This window comes from Mobula hypostoma, chromosome X1 (assembly GCF_963921235.1).
Source record: "Mobula hypostoma chromosome X1, sMobHyp1.1, whole genome shotgun sequence".
Classification (NCBI taxonomy): Eukaryota; Metazoa; Chordata; class Chondrichthyes; order Myliobatiformes; family Myliobatidae; genus Mobula; species Mobula hypostoma.
This window is the reverse complement of record NC_086128.1, coordinates 68,963,663-68,981,712: the sequence shown is the minus strand read 5'-3', so window position 1 is coordinate 68,981,712 and position 18,050 is coordinate 68,963,663. Positions and strand designations below refer to the sequence as shown.

Below are 18,050 nucleotides of genomic sequence, written 5' to 3'. Positions count from 1 at the left end.
TGCTCCAGAGTAGGGTTAGTAGCAGTGCTCCCATTCAAGATCCCGGCCTGCTCCGCTAACTAGCGGCCATGTCTTGGCGGCAAGGTTTGGATATTTAAAGAGCTCCCGACCTCAGGTTCGATGCTCGATCGTCAGCTCGACTTCATTTGGATTCTTGCTTGGATCCTCGTCTCGTCTCTTGTCTGGCATCTGGTCGAGTACCCCGTTCTCGTCTGCGTCTCAAAATCACCTATCTCAGATACTCCAGCAATTGGGTCCTTACCATCTGTGTCTCGGCCTCTCACCACACAGTGGGGGAGTCAAGGACCAGAGGACACAGATAGAGTGGATGTGGAGAGGATGTTTCCTATAGTGGGGGAGTCTCGGACCAGAGGACACAGATAGAGTGGATGTGGAGAGGATGTTTCCTATAGTGGGGGAGTCTAGGACCAGACGACACAGATAGAGTGGATGTGGAGAGGATATTTCCTATAGTGGGGGAGTCTAGGACCAGACGACACAGATAGAGTGGATGTGGAGAGGATGTTTCCTATAGTGGGGGAGTCTAGGACCAGAGGACACAGATAGAGTGGATGTGGAGAGGATGTTTCCTATAATGGGGAAGTCTAGGACCAGAGGACACAGATAGAGTGGATGTGGAGAGGATGTTTCCTATAGTGGGGGAGTCTAGGACCAGAGGACACAGATAGAGTGGATGTGGAGAGGATGTTTCCTATAGTGGGGGAGTCTCGGACCAGAGGACACAGATAGAGTGGATGTGGAGAGGATGTTTCCTATAGTGGGGGAGTCTCGGACCAGAGGACACAGATAGAGTGGATGTGGAGAGGATGTTTCCTATAGTGGGGGAGTCTAGGACCAGAGGACACAGATAGAGTGGATGTGGAGAGCATGTCTCCAATAGTGGGGGAGTCTAGGACCAGAGGGCACAGATAGAGTGGATGTGGAGAGGATGTATCCTATAGTGGGGGAGTCTGGGAGCAGAGGACACAGATAGAGTGGATGTGGAGAGGATGTTTCCTATAGTGGGGGAGTCTAGGACCAGAGGACACAGATAGAGTGGATGTGGAGAGGATGTTTCCGATAGTGGGGGAGTCTAGGACCAGAGGGCACAGATAGAGTGGATGTGGAGAGGATGTTTCCTATAGTGGGGGAGTCTAGGACCAGAGGGCACAGATAGAGTGGATGTGAAGAGGATGTTTCCTATAGTGGGGGAGTCTCGGACCAGAGGACACAGCCTCAGAATAGAGGGACGTCCATTTAAGACAGAGATGAGGAGAATTTCTTTAGCCGGAGGGTGGTGAATCTGTGGAATTCATTGCCACAGAAGGCTGTGAAGGCCAAATCATTGGGTATAGTTAAAGCAAAGGTGGCTTGTACCAGATTAGTCAGGGAGTCGTCAATAACGGGGAGAAGGCAGGAGAATGGGGTTGAGAGGGATAGTAAATCAGCCGTGATGGACTGGCACAGCAGTCTAGATGGGCTGAATGGCCTGGTTCTGCTCCTATGCCTTGTGGTCTTATCTGCGTTGGTCTGGGACAGGACTTGTTTCTGACACAACCTGGGCCTGCTCGCGGGTTTGATGTGATTGGCCAGCTGGCTTTCGTCCTGGTTTGCAACCCTGCTGCCGCGGGGGCCGGGAAGAGGCCGCCGATGATGTGGAGACACCTGAATCCCAAACGTAGCAGCCCGCACGGCGCCACCGCCACGCCCCAATCACTCCTCAGGTGCTTTCATGAGTACGTCCCAGGTGCAGGCACGCCGAGCTGGAGGTCTGCCAGACAGGGTGTGAGCTGAAAGCACAGAACTGTCAGGTCCTGAGTGGATTTAACAGTCACTGGCAAAGGACAGACAAATAAAACACTTGGAGAATTACGTTCACCTCGAGTCAGGAAGGATGCAGATGCTTTAGTGCGGGTGCAGAGGAGATTCACCAGGATGCTGCCTGGATTGGAGAGGGTGCAGAGGAGATTCACCAGGATGCTGCCTGGATTAGAGAGGGTGCAGAGGAGATTCACCAGGATGCTGCCTGGATTAGAGAGGGTGCAGAGGAGATTCACCAGGATGCTGCCTGGATTAGAGAGGGTGCAGAGGAGATTCACCAGGATGCTGCCTGGATTAGAGAGGTCGCAGAGGAGATTCACCAGGATGCTGCCTGGATTAGAGAGGGTGCAGAAGAGATTGACCAGGATGCTGCCTGGATTAGAGAGGGTGCAGAGGAGATTCACCAGGATGCTGCCTGGATTAGAGAGGGTGCAGAGGAGATTCACCAGGATGCTGCCTGGATTAGAGAGGGTGCAGAGGAGATTCACCAGGACGCTGCCTGGATTAGAGAGGGTGCAGAGGAGATTCACCAGGACACTGCCTGGATTAGAGAGGGTGCAGAAGAGATTCACCAGGATGCTGCCTGGATTAGAGAGGGTGCAGAGGAGATTCACCAGGATGCTGCCTGGATTAGAGAGGTCGCAGAGGAGATTCACCAGGACGCTGCCTGGATTAGAGAGGGTGCAGAGGAGATTCACCAGGATGCTGCCTGGATTAGAGAGGGTGCAGAGGAGATTCACCAGGACGCTGCCTGGATTAGAGAGGATGCAGAAGAGATTCACCAGGGCGCTGCCTGGATTAGAGAGGGTGCAGAGGAGATTCACCAGGATGTTGCCTGGATTAGAGAGGGTGCAGAGGAGATTCACCAGGATGCTGCCTGGATTAGAGAGGGTGCAGAGGAGATTCACCAGGACGCTGCCTGGATTAGAGAGGGTGCAGAGGAGATTTACCAGGATGCTGCCTGGATTAGAGGGGGTGCAGAGGAGATTTACCGGGATGCTGCCTGGATTAGAGAGGGTGCAGAGGAGATTCACCGGGATGCTGCCTGGATTAGAGAGGGTGCAGAGGAGATTCACCAGATGCTGCCTGGATTAGAGAGGGTGCAGAGGAGATTTACTGGGATGCTGCCTGGACTAGAGAGGGTGCAGAGGAGATTGACCAGGATGCTGCCTGGATTAAAGAGGGTGCAGAGGAGATAGACCAGGATGCTGCCTGGATTAGAGAGGGTGCAGAGGGAGATTGACCAGGATGCTGCCTGGATTAGAGAGGGTGCAGAGGAGAATCACCAGGATGCTCCCTGGATTAGAGAGGGTAGAGGAGATTCACTAGGATGCTGCCTGGATTAGAGAGGGTGCAGAGGAGATTGACCAGGATGCTGCCTGGATTAGAGTGGGTGCAGAGGGAGATTGACCAGGATGCTGCCTGGATTAGAGAGGGTGCAGAGGAGATTCACCAGGATGCTGCCTGGATTAGAAAGGGTGCAGGGGAGATTCACCAGGATGCAACACCTCACACTCGTTGGCATTAAATTCCACCTGCCATTTTTCAGTCCATTTTCCCAGCTGGTCCGGATCCCACTGAAATCTCTGGTAGTCTTCCTCGCTGTCCACTACTCTCTCAGTCTTGGTGTTATCTGCAAATTTGCTGATCCAGTTAACCACACCATCATCCAGATCGTTGATATAGATGACAATAGATACTGCAATGATCCCTGCAGTACACCATGAGTCACTGGCCTCTAGTCAGAGAGGCAACCCTCCCACAAACCTTCTCCCACAAAGCCAATGTCTTATCCGATTTTCTACCTCATCTTGAATACCAAGCGCCTGAACCCTCGTGACCAAACTCCCATGCGGGTGCTTGTCAAATGCCTTGAAAAAGTCCATGTAGACAACATCCACTGCCTTACCTTCGTTAACTTTCTTGGTAACTTCCTCAAAAATCTCTATAGGATTGGTTTAGTCACGTCCTACCACGCACAAGACCCTAAATCAATCCCTCTCTCTCCAAATACTCATCTATCCAATGTCTTAGAACAGCCTCCAATCACTTTCCCACTGCTGGTGTCAGGCCTGTCGTATTTTGAGAGCCTTTCTTAAACGGCAGGACCATATCGTCTATCCTCCAATCCTCCGGTACCTCACCTGTCACTGAGGGACGATTTAAACATCTCTGCCTGGGCCCCTGCAGTGCCCGCACTTGCCTCCTGCAAGGTCCGAGGGAAGACCCTGTTGGGCCCTGGGGATTTATCCACCCTGATTTTCCTCGAGACGGCAAACACCTCCTCCTCTGTGATCTGTTTAGGGCCCATGACTTCGCTGTTGCTTTGCCTCACTTCGACAGACTCTGTGCCCGTTTCCCGAGTAAATAGAGATGCAAAAAAAACCATTTAAGAGCTCCCCACCTCTTCTGGCTCCACACATGGATTACCGTTCAATTTCGGCGGGAGGAGAAGAAGGCAGCGCACCGCGCGTGCGCAGCCCTCCGGTGAAAAATAATATCGTATCCGTTAAATAGGGGCCGTGGACAATTCTGATTTGATGGAGAGGGACATGAAAGCACAGAGGAACATCTGGAGAAATTTCTGAAACGCTCGTTCGCTGCTGTCGTTACTGCGCGATCGAGAATCTGCCGGAGGGTAGGCCTCAAAATCCCCGGCCTTGCCTGCCTTTGGTGACCGAGAAAGAGGTTGAATCATTCGGACAGAGATGGCGCTCAGTACTCGGCGTCGGAGAGTTGATCAGAGCTCGAAGTTTTCGGACGACTCAGAGTCGGACTGTGGTCGGGCATGGCAGGGAGAGTTTTTCCTTCTCCTGTCTGCGTGAGATGTGGGACATTTGAGAGACTTTGAACTTTACTGTGCTCACGGACTTCTTCATCAAGTTATGGTATTGTGCACTGTTGTAACTATATGTTATAATTATGTGGTTTTGTCAGTGTTAGTCTTTGGTCTGTCCTGTTTTCTGTGATATATCACTCCGGACGGAGGAACATTGCATCATTTCTTAATGCATGTATGCATTTCTAAATGACGATAAACGAGGACTGAGTGTCCTCATAATCTAATCTAAATCTTCTCTCATCCCTCTTTTAGATTATGAAAACACGCAGTCCTCTTTTAAAAAGAAAGAGAACGAGAAGCAGAATAAACGGTGTAAAGACAGTAAGGTAGAAGGGCTGAAATGTGTGTACCTCAATGCAAGAAGCATCAGGAACAAAGGTAATGAACTGAGAGCTTGGATACATACATGGAATTATGATGTAGTGGCCATTACAGACACTTGGCTGGCACCAGGGCAGGAATGGATTCTCAATATTCCTGGATTTCAGTGCTTTAAAAGGGATAGAGAGGGGGGGAAAGGGGAGGAGGGGTGGCATTACTGGTCAGGGATACTATTACAGCTACAGAAAGGGTGGGTAATGTAGCAGGATCCTCTTTTGAGTCAGTATGGGTGGAAGTCAGGAACAGGAAGGGAGCAGTTACTCTACTGGGGGTATTCTATAGGCCCCCTGGTAGCAGCAGAGATACAGAGGAGCAGATTGGGAGGCAGATTTTGGAAAGATGCAAAAATAACAGGGTTGTTATCATGGATGACTTTAATTTCCCTAATATTGATTGGCACCTGATTAGTTCCAAGCGTTTAGATGGGGCAGAATTTGTTAAGTGTGTCCAGGATGGATTCCTGTCACAGTATGTGGACAGGCCGACTAAGGGGAATGCCATACTAGATCTAGTACTAGGTAATGAACCGGGTCAGGTCACAGATCTCTCAGTGGGTGAGCATCTGGGGGACAGTGACCACCACTCCCTGGCCTTTATAATTATCATGGAAAAGGATAGAATCAAAGAGGACAGGAACATTTTTAATTGGGGAAAGGCAAATTATGAGGCTATAAGTCTAGAACTTGCGGGTGTGAATTGGGATGATGTTTTTGCAGGGAAATGTACGATGGACATGTGGTCGATGTTTAGAGATCTCTTGAGGGATGTAAGGGATAAATTTGTCCTGGTGAGGAAGATAAAGAATGGTAGGGTGAAGGAACCATGGGTGACAAGTGAGGTGGAAAATCTAGTCAGGTGGAAGAAGGCAGCATACATGAGGTTTAGGAAGCAGGGATCAGCTGGGTCTATTGAGGAATCTAGGGTAGCAAGAAAGGGGCTTAAGAAGGGGCTGAGAAGAGCAAGAAAGGGGCATGAGAAGGCCTTGGCGAGTAGGGTAGGAGGAAAACCCCAAAGCATTCTTCAATTATGTGAAGAGAAAAAGGATGACAGGAGTGAAGGTAGGACCGATTAGAGATAAAGGTGGGAAGATGTGCCTGCAGGCTGTGGAAGTGAGCGAGGCCCTCAATGAATACTTTTCTTCGGTATTCACCAATGAGAGGGAACTTGATGATGGTGAGGACAATATGAGTGAGGTTGATGTTCTGGAGCATGTTGATATTAAGGGAGAGGAGGTGTTGGAGTTGTTAAAATACATTAGGACAGGTAAGTCCCCGGGGCCTGACGGAATATTCCCCAGGCTGCTCCACGAGGCGAGAGAAGAGATTGCTGAGCCTCTGGCTAGGATCTTTATGTCCTCGTTGTCCACGGGAATGGTACCAGAGGATTGGAGGGAGGCAAATGTTGTCCCTTGTTCAAAAAAGGTAGTAGGGATAATCCGGGTAATTATAGACCAGTGAGCCTTACGTCTGTGGTGGGATAACGGTTGGAAAAGATTCTTAGAGATAGGATCTCTGGGCATTTAGAGAATCATGGTCTGATCAGGGACAGTCAGCATGGCTTTGTGAAGGGCAGATGATGTCTAACAAGCCTGATAGAGTTCTTTGAGGAGGTGACCATGCATATAGATGAGGGTAGTGCAGTGGATGTGATCTATATGGATTTTAGTAAGGCATTTGACAAGGTTCCACACGGTAGGCTTATTCAGAAAGTCAGAAGGCATGGGATCCAGGGAAGTTTGGCCAGGTGGATTCAGAATTGGCTTGCCTGCAGAAGGCAGAGGGTGGTGGTGGAGGGAGTACATTCAGATTGGAGGATTGTGACTAGTGGTGTCCCACAAGGATCTGTTCTGGGACCTCTACTTTTCGTGATTTTTATTAATGACCTGGATGTGGGGGTAGAAGGGTGGGTTGGCAAGTTTGCAGACGACACAAAGGTTGGTGGTGTTGTAGATAGTGTAGAGGATTGTCAAAGATTGCAGAGAGACATTGATAGGATGCAGAAGTGGGCTGAGAAGTGGCAGATGGTGAAGCGGAGAAGTGTGAGGTGGTACACTTTGGAAGGACAAACTCCAAGGCAGAGTACAAAGTAAATGGCAGGATACTTGGTAGTGTGGAGGAGCAGAGGGATCTCGGGGTACATGTCCACAGATCCCTGAAAGCTGCCTCACAGGTGGATAGGGTAGTTAAGAAAGCTTATGGGGTGTTAGCTTTCATAAGTCGAGGGATAGAGTTTAAAAGTCACGATGTAATGATGCAGCTCCATAAAACTCTGGTTAGGCCACACTTGGAGTACTGTGTCCAGTTCTGGTCGCCTCACTATAGGAAGGATGTGGAAGCATTGGAAAGGGTACAGAGGAGATTTGCCAGGATGCTGCCTGGTTTAGAGAGTATGCATTATGATCAGAGATTAAGGGAGCTAGGGCTTTACTCTTTGGAGAGAAGGAGGATGAGAGGAGACATGATAGAGGTGTACAAGATAATAAGAGGAATAGATAGAGTGGATAGCCAGCGCCTCTTCCCCAGGGCACCACTGCTCAATACAAGAGGACATGGCTTTAAGGTAAGGGGTGGGAAGTTCAAGGGGGATATTAGAGGAAGGTTTTTTACTCAGAGAGTGGTTGGTGTGTGGAATGCACTGCCTGAGTCAGTGGTGGAGGCAGATACACTAGTGAAGTTTAAGAGACGACTAGACAGGTATATGGAGGAATCTAAGGTGGGGGCTTATATGGGAGGCAGGGTTTGAGGGTCAGCACAACATTGTGGGCCGAAGGGCCTGTACTGTGCTGTACTATTCTATGTCTCTATTGTGCTAAAAAATAGATACAGTATTTCCTCCGGTGTGATATCACAGAAACACAGAACAGACCAAGACTGAAAAAACTGACAAAACCACATAATTATAACATATAGTTACAACAGTGCAACAATACCATAACTTGATGAAGAACAGTCTGTGAGCACAGTAAAAAGTTCAAAGTCTCTCAAATGTCCCACATCTCACGCAGACGGGCGAAGGAAGAAAAACTCTCCCTGCCATGCCGACCACAGTCCGACTCTGCATCATCCGGAAACTTCGAGCTCCGATCAGCTCTCCGACACCGAGTACCGAGCGCCATCTCTATCCGAACGCTTCGACCTCAGCCTCGGTCGCCAACAGCAGGCAAAGCCGGGGATTTTGAGGCCTTCCCTCCGGAAGATTCCTGACCGCGCAGTAACGACAGCAGCGAACCAGCATTTCAGAAACTTCTCCAGATGTTCCTCTGTGCTTTCACGTCCGTCTCCATCAAATCAGAATTGTCCACAGCCCCTAGTTAACAGATACGATATCATTTTTTCACCGGAGGGCTGCGCACACGTGGTGCGCTGCTCTCTCTGCTCCTGCCTCCTTCTTAAGAGTTCTTGTGCATTTCCTCTACTCCTCAGGGACCCCGTTTGTTCCTCCCTGCTTATAACTACTAGGCATCTCTTTTCTTTCTTTCCCCCTTAACCGGGAGACCGAGGTCCCTGCTATCCTTGCCTTTTATTCTGACAGGCGCGCACAAGCTTTGTATTCTCAAAATTTCATTTCTGCAGGCCTCCCAGTTGCCAAGTGCACCTTAGCCAGAAACCAGCCCGTCCCAGTCCACACTTGACAGATCTTTCCTGGTACCATCAGATTTGGCCCCTCTCCAGTTTAGAATCTCAACCGGTGAACACCTATCTTTTTGCATATTTAAATTGAAACTAATGGCGTTGTGATCGCCCGATGCAAAGCGTTCCCCCTCCACAAACTTGTGTCACCTGCCCTGCTTCATCCTCCAATGGCAAAGTATCGCACGCTCTCTCGTTGGGAATTTGAGGTACTGGTTAAGAAAATTTTTCTGAACACATTTGGCAGACTCTGTCCCATCCTGTCCTTTTACAGTTTTGGAGTCCCAGTCAATATGTGGGAAGTTAAAAATCACCTGCTAACACAACCTTATGTTTCTCGCATCAGGCTGTGACCTCTCCACAACCCTCCAAATCCCCTGGATTATAATATTAAATCCGCTAGTCTTGCGAGACCATGGATCTGCGCCTGGAAAGTCTTCACTCTCCAGGGCGCAGGCCTGGTCAAGGTTGTACAGAAGACCGGCAGTTGCCCATGCTGCAAGTCTCCCCTCTCCACGCCACCGATGTTGTCCAAGGGAAGGGCATTAGGACCCATACAGCTTGGCACCGGTGTCGTCGCAGAGCACTGTGTGGTTAAGTGCCTTGCTCGAGGACACAACACGTTCCCCCGGCTGGGGCTCGAACTCACAACCTTCAGGTCGCTAGTCCAATGCCTTAACCACTTGGCCACCTGCCCACTCCGTAATATAGCCCCACTTAAATGGTCTCATCTTTTGTGAGTTTCTTACAGTGAGTTCGCTGTCTGTGCACTGTGGGAGGAAACCAGGGCACTCGGAGGAAACCCATGAGGGTGCAGGGAGAACGTTCCAATTCCTTAACGGCGGCGTCGGAATTGAACTCTGAACCCTGACCTGTTGTAGCACGGCGCTGGTCACTGCGGTACTGTGGCGTGCTCTGAGAGCACAAGGCGCTGACCTGAGATCAAAGTACTTCACCAGTCACAGATGCCTACAACACTGTCGGTAGTTTCCCAAGCAAAGTACAGTCACCCTCTTCTCATTGCTGAAGACACACACTCAACGATTCAGGAACAGCTTCTTCCCGTCCGCCATCAGGGAGGAGGTATTGGAGCCTGAAGACACACACTCAACGATTCAGAAACAGCTTCTTCCCCTCTGCCATCAGGGAGGAGGTACAGGAGCCTGAAGACACACACTCAACGATTCAGGAACAGCTTCTTCCCCTCCGCCATCAGGGAGGAGGTATTGGAGCCTGAAGACACACACTCAGCGATTCAGGAACAGCTTCTTCCCCTCCGCCATCAGGGAGGAGGTACAGGAGCCTGAAGACACACACTCAACGATTCAGGAACAGCTTCTTCCCCTCTGCCATCAGGGAGGAGGTACAGGAGCCTGAAGACACACCCTCAACGATTCAGGAACAGCTTCTTCCCCTCTGCCATCAGGGAGGAGGTACAGGAGCCTGAAGACACACACTCAACGATTCAGGAACAGCTCCTTCCCCTCCGCCATCAGATTTCTGCACGAACACTGAAGCCATGGACATTACCGCACTATTTTTTTCTCTCTTTTTACACAAGTTATTTTTTAACATGCAGGCTATTTGCTATTGTAATTCGGCAGTATAACCTACGCACAGCCCACTGTTGCCGTAAAACCGCAAATTGCTTGGCACGCGCTCGCCGGCTGCTTTATCTGATGCACCTGTGCACCTGCTCGTTAATGCAAATATCTAATCGGCCAATCACCTGGCAGCAACTCAAAGCATAAGAGCACGCGGATGTGGTCAAGAGGTTCAGCTGTCGGTCAGACCCAAACATCAGAACGGGGGAAGAGATGCGATCTAAGTGACTTTGACTGTTGGTGCCAGACAGGGTGGTTTGAGTATCTCAGAAACTGCTAATCCCCACAGACTCCCTCGGTTAGTGGTATTGATCAGTGGCATAAGTAAGTTTGGGAACCCCTGCTCTAGAGTTTACAGAGAATGGAGCAAAATGCAAAAACTTCATCCAGTGAGCGGCAGTTCTGTGGGTGAAAACACCTGGTTTATGAGAGAGGTCAGAGGAGAATGGTCAGATTGGTTCAAGCTGACGGGAAGGTGACGGTAACTCAGATAACCACACGTTACGACGGTGATTTGCAGAAGAGTGTCTCTGAACAGCACAGCACGTCGAACTTTGAAGCGGACGGGTTACAACAGCAGAAGACCGTGAACATACACTCAAGGGGCCTCTTTGTTAGGTAGGGGAGCAATCTAGTATCGTGTCTCTCAGCGATAATAAACCTGATTCTGATTCAAGAGAAACACTCCTTGTGCTGAGAGAGAGAGACAGATGGAGAGAGAGAGAGAGAGACAGAGAGAGAGACAGAGAGATAGACAGAGAGAGAGAAAGAGAGACAGACAGACAGAGAGAGACAGAGACAGAGAGAGAGACAGATGGAGAGAGAGACAGAGAGCGAGACAGAGAGAGAGACGGCGAGAGGGACAGAGAGACAGAGAGAGAGAGAGAGAGGAAGAGAGAGAGGGAGGGGAGAGAGAGAGAGGGAGGGGGAGAGGGAGAGAGAGAGAGACAGACAGACAGAGAGAGAGAGACAGACAGAGAGAGGGAGGGAGAGGGAGAGAGACAGAGAGAGAGGGACAGAGAGACAGAGAGAGAGGGGGAGGGAGACAGAGAGAGAGGGACAGAGACAGAGAGAGGGAGGGAGAGAGAGAGAGAGACAGACAGAGAGAGGGATAGAGAGACAGACAGAGAGAGGGAGGGAGGGAGGGGGGATACTTTAGCAGCTTGGGAGTTCTGCAGTTGAATCTGAGATCAGCCCAGCCAGACAAGTCATCCGACGACCCCGATATCTGACGCCTCATCGTTTGCAGACAGAGTAAATGGAAAAGTAACAGATCTTTGGTTTTTTTTTATAAAAGCGCGGAGGGAGAGTGGGAGCAGAGAATCGGACAACCACGTAACAATCCCAGCGCGGAAACAGGACTGAAGATTACCTGTTCCCCTCAGCGAGTGCGGTGTGAGCTGTCAGAATTGGCATCCCCGTCATTTCTCTCTCTCTCTATTCCAGCTGCGAGTCGGGCAAAGTGTCGGAGCAGAGGGGAGCGGAGGGGAGGGGTGAGGTGAGGGGAGGGGAGGGGTGAGGGAAGGGGAGCGGAGGGGAGGGGTGAGGTGAGGAGAGGGGAGGGGAGCGGAGGGGAAGGGAGGTGAGGGGAGGGGAGGGGAGGGGAGGGGTGAGGGAAGGGAAGGGGAGGGGAGCGGAGGGGAGGGGTGAGGTGAGGAGAGGGGAGGGGAGGGGGAGGGGAGCGGAGGGGAGGGGTGAGGGAAGGGAAGGGGAGGGGAGCGGAGGGGAGGGGTGAGGTGAGGAGAGGGGAGGGGAGGGGGGAGGGGGAGGGGACAGGAGGGGAGGGGAGGGGTGAGGGAAGGGAAGGGGAGGGGAGCGGAGGGGAGGGGTGAGGTGAGGAGAGGGGAGGGGTGAGGTGAGGGGAGCGGAGGGGAGAGGAGGGGAGTGGAGGGGAGTGGAGGGGAGGTGGGTGAGGGGAGAGAAGGGGAGCGGAGGGGAGGGGAGGGGTGAGGGAAGGGAAGGGGAGGGGAGCGGAGGGGAGGGGTGAGGTGAGGAGAGGGGAGGGGAGGGGGAGGGAAGGGAAGGGGAGGGGAGCGGTGAGGTGAGGAGAGGGGAGGGGAGGGGGAGGGAAGGGAAGGGGAGGAGAGGGGATGGAGGGGGAGGGAAGGGAAGGGGAGGGGAGCGGAGGGGAGGGGTGAGGGAAGGGAAGGGGAGGGGAGGGGTGAGGTGAGGAGAGGGGAGGGGAGGGGGAGGGAAGGGAAGGGGAGGGGAGCGGAGGGGAGAGGTGAGGGAAGGGAAGGGGAGGGGAGGGGTGAGGTGAGGAGAGGGGAGGGGAGGGGGGAGGGAAGGGAAGGGGAGGGGAGCGGAGGGGAGGGGTGAGGGAAGGGAAGGGGACGGGAGGGGTGAGGTGAGGAGAGGGGAGGGGAGGGGGAGGGAAGGGAAGGGGAGGAGAGCGGAGGGGAGGGGTGAGGTGAGGAGAGGGGAGGGTGAGGGAAGGGAAGGGAAGGGGAGGGGAGCGGAGGGGAGGGGTGAGGGGTGGGGAAGTGGCTGGCAGCCAAGCGATCTGGTTGAGTCACGGCCGGTTATCAGCGAGCTGCCCCCGGGGCAGGCGCGGGGAGACAGCCCGCGTGTGTTTGTACACGCACACGGCCGGTTCTCGCAGGGTTTCGCACCGCTGAATCACCTACGAAAAGGTCAACCTGTCACTTTCTGCCGTGCGACTCGGGTCGGAATCTCAGCTGGCTTCCCCAACCACCTCTGCCGGCGCCCGGACCCGCCTGCAAATGCATTCTCCTCCCTTCGACAGACAGATTAAAACAAGTTAATATTTAATTGGAAAATTCTGATCCAAATGATTGCGTTACAGAGGCAGCGCTGAATCAGCCGAAAGCGTATAAAACACTCCGACCAGAACCCATCGGAGCACAACTAGGCCGTTCGGCCCATCCTGTCTGTTCTGGTATCCCATTCACAGCTGATTCCTCAACTTCCACTCTCCTGCCTTCCCCCCCGGGGGAGGGGGGATGGGAATGTGAAGGCGAATGACTGTAAAGACGGTCGGGGAGGGGGTGCTCGGTTAGCCTAACGTTTTACAGCGCCGGGAACCCGGGTTCAATTGCCGCCGGCGCCCGTGAGGAGTTTGTACGTCCTCTCCCCCGTGACCGCGTGGGCTTCCTCCGGGTGCCTCGGTTTCCTCCCCACAGTCCAAAGGCGCACCGGTTAGTAGCCTGGGTGTCACTGGGGCGGACGGGCTCGTTGACACCCCTGCCGTCTCTCTGAGACAAAACTGATCGCTTTAATGTCCCGATGAAGGATCAAGGCCCCAAACATCGACTGTTTATTCCTCTCCATAGATACTGCCCGACCTGCTGAGTTCCTCCGGCCGTGTGTGTGTGTGTGTGTGTGTGTGTGTGTGTGTGTGTGTGTGTGTGTGTGTGAGAGAGAGAGTGTGTGTGTGAGAGAGAGAGAGAGTGTCTGTGTTTGTGTGTGTGTGAGCGTGTGTTTGTTCATGTGTGTGTCTGTGTTTCTGTCTGTGTGCCTCTGTGTCTGTGTGTGAGTGTGTGTGTGTGTGTGTGTGAGAGAGAGAGAGAGAGAGTGTGTGTGTGAGAGAGTGTCTGTCTGTGTGTGTGTATGTGTGAATGTGTGTGTCTGTGTGTGTATGTGTGTGTGTGTGTGTGTGTGAGAGAGTGTCTGTCTGTGTGTATGTGTGAATGTGTGTCTGTGTGTGAGTGTCTGTGTGTGTGTGCGTGTGTGTGTGTGTGAGAGAGAGTGTCTGTGTGTGTGTCTGTCTGTCTCTGTGTGTGAGAGAGAGTGTCTGTCTGTGTGTGTGTATGTGTGAATGTGTGTCTGTGTTTGTGTGTGTGTGTGTGTGAGAGAGTGTGTGTGTGAGTGAGAGAGTGTCTGTGTGTGTGTGTCTGTGTTTGTGTGTGTGTGAGCGTGTGTTTGTTCATGTGTGTGTCTGTGTGCCTCTGTGTCTGTGTGTGAGTGCGTGTGTCTGTGTGAATGTGTGTGTGTGTATGTGTGAATGTGTGTGTGTGAATGTGTGTGTGTGTGTGAATGTGTGTGTCTGTGAATGTGTGTGTGTGTGTGTGTGTGAATGTGTGTGTGTGTGTGTGAGAGAGAGTGTGTGTGTGAGAGAGTGTGTGTGTGAGAGTGTCTGTGTGTGTCTGTGTTTGTGTGTGTGTGAGCGTGTGTTGTTCATGTGTGTGTCTGTGTTTCTGTCTGTGTGCCTCTGTGTCTGTGTGTGAGTGCGTGTGTCTGTGTGAATGTGTGTGTGTGTGTGAATGTGTGTGTGTGTGTGTGTGTGTGTGTGAATGTGTGTGTGTCTGTGTGAATGTGTGTGTGTGTGTGTGTGAATGTGTGTGTGTGTGTGTGTGTCTGTGTGAATGTGTGTGTGTGTGTGTGTGTGTGTGTAGGTGTTTTGCTCTGGATTTTCAGCATCTGCAGAATTTCTTGTGTTTATGATTTTAAGGTGATTGGAGGAAAGTATGGGGGGGGGGGTTGACAGAGGTAATTTTTTTTTACACAGAGAGTGGTGGGTGTGTGGAACACCCTGCCAAGGGTGGTGGGTGAGGCAGATACATGAGGGACATTGAAGTGTCTCTCAGATAGACAGAAAAACAGAGGGTTACAGTATGTGGGAGGGAGGGAGGGGTAGACTGAGTCAGTTAAGAGGCCAGAGCTGAAGAGTCTGTACTGAGCGGAACGCAGACACAGACATAGAACAGTACAGAAACAAGCCCTTCGGCCCATCAATGCTGTGCTGTTATCTGGTATTAGACATTTCAACCCTGAGGAAACAGATACTCCCTATCCACTCTATCTTTGCCTCTCATAATCTCTGTCAGATCTCCCCTCAGTCTCTGGTGCTCCAGAGAAAACAGCCCAAGTTTGCCCAGCCTCTCGTGATAACACATGCTCTCTAAACCAGGCAGCATCCTGGTAAACCTCTCCTGCACCCTCTCCAAAGCCTCGACATCCTTCCTGTAGTGGGGCGACCAGAACCGTAGGCAACCAAGTCAAGTCAGGTCTGTTGTCACTTAACTAGATACGTGTCAAACAGGAGAACGTTTCTCCAAACCAGGGCGTAAGGCACAGTAGTACAGATAACACACCATGCCCTTTGAAGGGAAGGATAAAATCCACAGATGAATCACATATAAGTACCGAACTGAAGGGCATAAATTAAATATTGCAAGGTACTCCAGATGTGGCCTAATTAGAGTTTTACAAAGCTGAAGCATAACGCCCAGACCTTTGAACTCGATTCCTGTCACATCCCTGTCGGAGTTGGGCTTCTGAACCGCCTCTATGGTGAGAACTGAAGTCTCGAAGGCGCAGGACGCTGGTGTACAGGCTGAATCGAGGCAGCAGGGCCCAGGCCCGAGACCTGGGGGAGGAGGAGAGCCAATGCTTGGCCGCTGGAGTGGATCTCTGTCAGATCTCCTCTCGGCCTCCATCGCTCCGTAGAAAACAGTCCACGTTTGTCCAGCCTCTGGTGACAGCCTGGGCATCTCTAATCCAGTCGGCATCCCGGTGAACCCCTTCTGCCCCCTCCCGCCGGAGCCTCGACCTCCTTCCCTGTAAAGCAGGGGCTCCGAACCTGGGGGCCGGGCGCACCTCTCCACCAATAACACTCGCAGCTTGTGGGAAGGTCTGCACACCACCGCAGGCTTCAAAGCTAAGCACAGTGGAGTTTCCAACGTCGCCGCCTCTCTCCCAGAAGAGCCGAATCTTTTTTTACGCCCGATTCGATGTTGCCAATAGTATATCCCCTGCGGAGACCTGCAGATGATGCGACCGGTACCTTGGTCATCTCTGACGCTGAGGTACGCAGAGGTTGCCATCGAGGGGACAGCCGCAAGGCCGCGGGACCGGACGGCATCCCAGGGCGGGAACTCAGGGTGTGCACAGCACAACTGGCAGGTGTGTTTGCAGACATTTTTAATCTCTCCCTCTCACAGAGTGTCCTGCTTCAAAACATCCACCATTGTCCCTGCACCAAAGAAGGCCAAGGTAACATGTCTGAACGACTGGGGTCCTGTCGCACTCACCTCAATAATAAACAAATGCTTTGAGAGGCTGGTCAAGGATCACCCCACCCACACTGGACCCCTACAACCCGCCTACCGACACAACCGATCGACAGACGACGCAATAGCCACACCTCCACACACCGTCCTCACACACCTGGAGAAGAAGGATGCAAACACGAGGAAATCTGCAGATGGTGGAAATTCAAGCAACACTGACAAAATGCCAGTGGGACGCAGCAGGCCAGGCAGCATCCACAGGAAGTACAGTACTTCTTCCTATAGATGCCTCCTGGCCTGCTGCGTCCCACCAGCATCTTGTGTGTGTTGGAGAAGAAGGATGCTTATGTGAGAATGCTGTTCTTGGACTACAGTTCAGTATTCAACACCATAATTCCCTCCAGGCTCGACAAGACGCTCAGAGACCTCGGCCTTCACCCTGCCTTGTGTAGCTGGATCCTGGACTTCCTGTCAGATCGCCGGCAGGTGGTAGGAGTTGGCTCCCTCACCTCCAACCCTCTGATCCTCAACACAGGTGCCCCTCAGGGCTGTGTACTGAGCCCCCTCCTTTACTCTCTGTATACCCATAACTGTGTCGCCACCCACAGCTCCAACCTGCTAATTAAATTTGCTGACGACACGACACTGATCGGCCTAATCTCAAATAATAACAAGGCAGCCTACAGGGAAGTCACCACCCTGACACAGTGGTGTCAAGAAAACAACCTCTCCCTCGACGTTGCAAAAACAAAGGAGCTGGTTGTGGATTACAGGAGGAATGGAGACGGGCTCACCCCTATTGACATCAATGATCTGGGGTTGAGAAGGTGAACAGCTTTAAATTCCTCAGCATAAACATCACCGAGGATCTCAGGTGTCTGTACCCACCGGCTGTGTGGTGAAAAAGGCAAACAGCGCCTCTTTCACCTCAGACGGCTGAAGAAGTTTGGTATGGGCCCTCAAATTCTAAGAACTTTCTACATGGGCACAATTGAGAGCATCCTGACTGGCTGCATCACTGCCTGGTACGGGAACTGTACCTCCCTCAATCGCAGGACTCTGCAGAGAGTGGTGCGGACAGCCCAGCGCATCTGTAGGTGTGAACTTCCCACTATTCAGGACATTTACAGAGACAGGTGTGTAAAAAGGGCCCGAGGGATCACTGGGGACCTGAGTCACCCCAACCACAAACTGTTCCAGCTGCTACCATCCGGGAAACGGTACCGCAGCATAAAAGCCAGGACCAACAGGCTCCGGGACAGCTTCTTCCACCAGGACATCAGACTGATTAATTCACGCTGACACAACTGTATTTCTATGTTATAATGACTGTCCTGTTGTACATACTATTTATTATAAATTACTATGATTTGCACATTTAGGCGGAGATGTAACGTAAACATTTTTACTCCTCGTGTATATGAAGGATGTAAGTAATGAAGTCAATTCAATTCGCGGACCCCTTGTTTAACGGTGTTGGTCCATGGCGTTACAAAGAAGTTTGGGAACCCCTGCTATGAAGCTATAAATTCCGCGTTCATCTGTGGTGGAGCTTGCTCCCTCAGGGAACGGCTGAAGGGAAAGGGCAGCCGCTTAAACAACGGGAGTGAAAGGGTTAATGTACGAGGAGCGTTTGATGGCCCCAGGCTGGTGCTCAAGGTGCTCGCTGGCGTTTAAAAGAATGTGTGTGTGAATGTGTGTGTGTGTGTGTGTGTGTGTGTGTGTGTGTGTGTTTGTTCATGTGTGTGTCTGTGTTTCTCTCTGTGTGCCTCTGTGTCTGTGTGTGTATGTGTGTTTGTGT

General features: G+C 51.8%; 1 protein-coding gene across 3 annotated transcripts in view; it reads right to left on the bottom strand.

The window, feature by feature from the left end:
• The window catches only part of LOC134340426 (growth factor receptor-bound protein 7-like), a 189,476-nt gene that overhangs the window by 119,582 nt on the left and 51,844 nt on the right, over positions 1-18,050 (bottom strand). The window contains exon 1 of one of the 3 annotated variants that reach the window (XM_063037646.1): positions 11,650-11,794. The exons of the other annotated variants lie outside the window; for them this stretch is intronic. The gene's annotated coding sequence lies outside the window, so the exon portion shown is untranslated. Of the gene's footprint in view, positions 1-11,649; positions 11,795-18,050 lie in introns of those variants that run through there. 3 annotated transcript variants of the gene reach the window in all.